The sequence below is a fragment of the Plecotus auritus genome (genome assembly GCF_963455305.1).
Source record: "Plecotus auritus genome assembly, chromosome: 3".
Classification (NCBI taxonomy): domain Eukaryota; kingdom Metazoa; phylum Chordata; class Mammalia; order Chiroptera; family Vespertilionidae; genus Plecotus; species Plecotus auritus.
In genome coordinates, this window is record NC_137772.1 from 169,627,711 (window position 1) to 169,632,340 (window position 4,630).

A 4,630-nucleotide genomic window follows, 5' to 3' on the forward strand; every position below is an offset into this window, starting at 1 on the left:
GGTCCAGCCGATCAGGGCTGGGTGAGATGGGCTGGACACGCCCTGGAGCCCTCCCGTGGTCCCTCCCTGGCCCTGACCGTGCACCAGTGGGGTACCTCAGCCTGGCCTGCACCCTCTCGCAATCCAGGACCCCTTGGGGGATGTCAGAGAGCTGCTTTCAGCCCAATCCCTGCAGGCCAGGCCAAGGGACCCCACTGATGCACAAATTCGTGCACTGGGCTTCTAGTAATAAATATGATTTAGAAGACTTGGCTAAATATGAAGGTCTTGAGTATGCTTGAAGAGACAACCCAATATTTTCGGTTTCCAATGTCCAGTCTTAGAATAAATGACTTCCCTTTTAACACTCCTGCTGGAAGTAGAAAATGGTAGACAACCTTTCATTCAATGTAAGCCCAAGATTCTTGTTGAGGTGGCCTAAGGGTGTGAGACACCCACAGCCAATAGTGTGGGCAGAGGGGATGTCAGGTTGGTTTTCATAGCATTTGTAGAAAATTAAATGTGAATGATTGAGCTGTTCATATGAGACAAAGGTATAAGGGAAATGCTTACTGCAGAGCCATTCTAATGTGCAAATGGTAGTGTCTTTTTGAGTCTCCAGTAGAAGAGGACATCTTAAGTATCTGTAAGGTCACTAGCTCTTTCAAAGTAGGAGTTTCCCTCTGTTCTAGGTTTGAAAACCTGCAGATAAGATAGGAGAAAAAAATAAAATAATACCAGCAGCCAACATTTATTGAGTCCTTTCTATATGCCCAGCCCTGGGCTAAGCATTTACACACATATGTTAATGCCTTTAAAATTGTAAAGTGTTATTTCTCTTGTTTTGTAAAAGAAGAAACAGACTCAGAGAGGTTAAATAACTTGTCCAAAGTCACACAGCCAATAGCCCGGATCTAAGCCAAATCTGCCTCAAGCATGTTATTGAATTATTGTCTCTGAATGACATTCTGCACTTTGATCATGAACAAATAAATGTGAGGGGGTCACTGCCCTCCGTCTAGGAGGGCTGGTCCCTCCACATGGGAACACTCCATTGCTCATGCTGCAACTAAGCCTCCACTTGTACCATTTCATGAGGGCTCATGATACCTCCTCTTCTCAAATTGCCACCCAGATATCACTGTGTGAAATGATAAGACGAGGATAATTATATCTTGCCTTTCAGAGTCATTTTGAGAATTAAGAGAGATAATATCAGTGAAGAGCAGGGTATTATGATAAGCTAGGGACAAATGGCAGTTTTAAACATGTTTCATCCTATTATTGACTTCTTATGTCCTCTACTATTTATATTTCTATCTCTACTTCTTTTCTCTAAGCCAATTCCCCATCAAAGTTTTAATCCTATACATTTTTTAAATTGGCATTTAGAGTGCACTTTAAAAAATCCAGGTAATTTTATCTACTTGATTATTACCTATGAGCATTGTCTAACCACTGTGCACTCCTCTCATTCCAGTTAAACCAGGATGGTTTACAAATCCATAATCATGACTTGATCTTCCTCTGTATTACTCATTTGTGTTTTTAAAAGGTTGTAGATGAGAACCTGGGAAGACTAGAGAATTTTATTTCCATCACAGGGATCTGCAGCTCAGGTTAAAATCAACCTCACCTTTCAGTCTCTATTATAGAGATCAACACCTATCCGAGAAATTGCTAGAAGGGAAAGCACATCCTGGAATATCCTCCCCATCTTCTCCCACAAGCAATTCCTACTACTTATTCAAGGCTCTCTTTAAGCATCATCTCCTCCAGGAAGACTTCCCTGAGTCCCTCCCATGTGAGGTGACTGTCCTCTCAACTCCCACAGCCTGCATGCTTCCCATCCTTTAATATCATTGTGCCTGGTGATCTTTCTCCATAGACTATGCTCCTTGAAGGCAGGGACACTATTTGCATTTCTGTACCCCACCCATAGCACCATGTCCTGCTCATAGGAAGTGTTCAATGATGCTTGTGGGATGAATGTCACATAGTTATTTGCCGCCTGAAGGAAAGGTGCATTTGTCAGGCATATTTGGCCCTTATAGCAAGTTGTTTATGTTGTTCCTGCATGGATGTCAAAGGGAGTGCTCCATTATATATTCAAAAAACCTTACCTTCTAGATGAGATCCTGAGGTCTGTCTTTTTTTCCTAGTTTACTTTAAGGTTTGCTCATGACTTAAATGAACAAAGAAGCAAAACACACACATACACACACATGCACATGCATACATGAGCATGCCCTTTTACTGTTTTTCATTATTATATAAGCAAAATATACTCATTGTAAGACATTAGAACACATAAATAACAATAAATGAGGAAATGATAATAAGGGTAATTTTATCACTCAAAGATAAAATATTAATATTTTTCTGACCATACATTCAGACTTTTCTTTATGCATGTATATGCTTTAAAATGGATCACAACTTCTGGTCAAGATGGCAGCGTAGGTAAACACAGTACTCGCCTCCTCCCACAACCACATCAAAATTACAACTAAACCTCAGAACAACCATCATTCAAAATTGCCTGAAATCTGGCTGAATGGAAGTCCTCCAACTAAGGAACTAAAGAAGAAGCCACATCGAGACTGGTAGGAGGAGCGGAGACACAAAATGGGCTGGTCCCACACCCACATATGACAGATAAAAATTGGGAGGGATATCTAGGCTGTGGAGTCCCCCCCCCCCCCCCAAGGAGCGAGGGGTCTCAGCCCCACATCAGGCCCCCAGCCCAGGATTCCAGTGACAGGAAGAGAAGTCTCCATAACTTCTAGCTGTAAAAAACCAGTGGGAGTGAGGCTGAATGAAAAGAAGGCTATTGGAGTCCCAGGCACTTTCTCTTAAAGGGCCCACCCACTCTTGAGCTACAGCGCTGAGGCAGCAGCTCAAAAGGTACCAGAGACATATGGGGTGAGAGCTAAGGGGCAGCTTTCTCCCAGATAGAAGTGCTGGCAGAGGCCATTGTTCCTCTGATAAGTCCTGATCCCAACAGAGCAGGCATGTAGGTGTCATATTTTAGACTCCAATAACCTGGCTCACACTATTTGCCCCATCCTGGTGATTCCCTGAGACCTTACCCCATCCAACTTTCAGGCCCACCCAAGCTGTATCCAGTGGCTTTTCCATAGAGAAATGTCCTGTCTTGGCTCATGCTTCAGATTTTTCTAAAATCTCTCAAACAAGCAGCATCTGTCCTCAGTGAGCCATGTACCTCTTACTATGTGACCATAAGTCTGGCACTAGTAGAAGCTGGCCTTAGTTCACAGTTTGGCCTTGCTTGGGCACTTCCAAGCTCAGCACAAGTAGCAGTCATATTCAACAAAGAGGAAGTATTAAAGTGGTACTAGAAAACATTAAAAAAAAAACAACAGTGAGAAATTAAGAATATATGAACTTAATGAAGAATACATTACAGGGAATTAACAGTGGAGTAGATGAAGCAGAGGATCAAAATCAGAGACTGAGAAGATAAGGAAGCAGAAAAAATCTAATCAGCAGGAGGCGGCAGAATGGTGAAGCTGATGGGGGAGCTGATCAAGCAGGCAACACAGTACACCAACCCTGTGGGACTGCAAACTTGACCGCCAGGGATATAAAGTTCCTATCTTGGTGCAAACTTGGACCAGTTTGATGCTATTGATTTTTCTGACAATGAAATCAGGAAACTGGATGGTTTTCTTTTGTTGAGAGGACTGAAAACATTATTGGTGAACAAAACTAGATATGCCATACAGGTGAGGGATATGATCTGGACCCTTTGGTATCTCTCAAATCACTGACTTAGTGAAGTATTCTAAGAAATCCTGTAACAAATAAGAAGCATTATAGACTATATGTAATTTATAAGTTTCACAAGTCAGAATACCAGATTTCCACAAAGTGAAACTAAAAGAGTGTCAGGAAGCAAAGAAAATGTTCAAGGGCAAACAGGGTGCACAATTTGCAAACAATATTGCCAGAAGAAGCAAAAGTTTCATCCCAGGTGCTGGTCTGCCAATTGACAGAAATAAAGGTGGCCCATCTCCAAGGGAGGTAGATGCGATCAAGAGCACCATAGCAAATGCATCAACTCTGGCTGAAGTAAAGCCTCTGAAGGGCTTGCTGCAGCAAATACAAAACAGACCCCACCAATGATGGTAACGAGGAAATGGAAGAAGACACAGTCACAAATCGGTCCTGAGCAGCATGGCCTGAGTATCCACAGGATTTACAACATGTTCTCTTGGGACAAGTCATACTCTCTGAACATGGAATTATAGCCTTATTTATGTCAGCAAAGAGGAATTCATAAGTGTTGTTGAAATGCTCCAAACAGCTGCTAATAATTTTTTAATATAAATTTGGAAAGCTAAAGAACTGTTTTTTACAAATAGTAAAAATAAAGGATACTCACTGTGGGGAAAAAAAGAAAGAAAGAAAGAACCCAATCAGAACAGCAAAAAGAATAAAAAATATGAAGATAGTGTAAGGAGCCTCTGGGACAATTTCAAGCATATCAACATTTTCATCATAGGGGAGCTAGAAGGAGAAGAGAGAGAGCAAGAAATTGAAATGCTATTTGAAAAAATAATGACAAAAAACTTCCCTAACCTGGTGAAGGAAATAGACATACAAGTCCAGGAAGCACAGAGAGTCC

At 41.7% G+C, this 4,630-nt stretch overlaps 1 pseudogene across 1 annotated transcript; it reads left to right on the top strand.

Moving 5' to 3' along the window:
• The first annotated feature begins 3,503 nt into the window (after window positions 1–3,503).
• On the top strand, window positions 3,504–4,174 carry LOC308244622 (U2 small nuclear ribonucleoprotein A'-like; annotated as a pseudogene). Its single transcript has one exon. The product of its transcript is annotated as a U2 small nuclear ribonucleoprotein A'-like (transcript).
• Window positions 4,175–4,630: the final 456 nt, after the last annotated feature.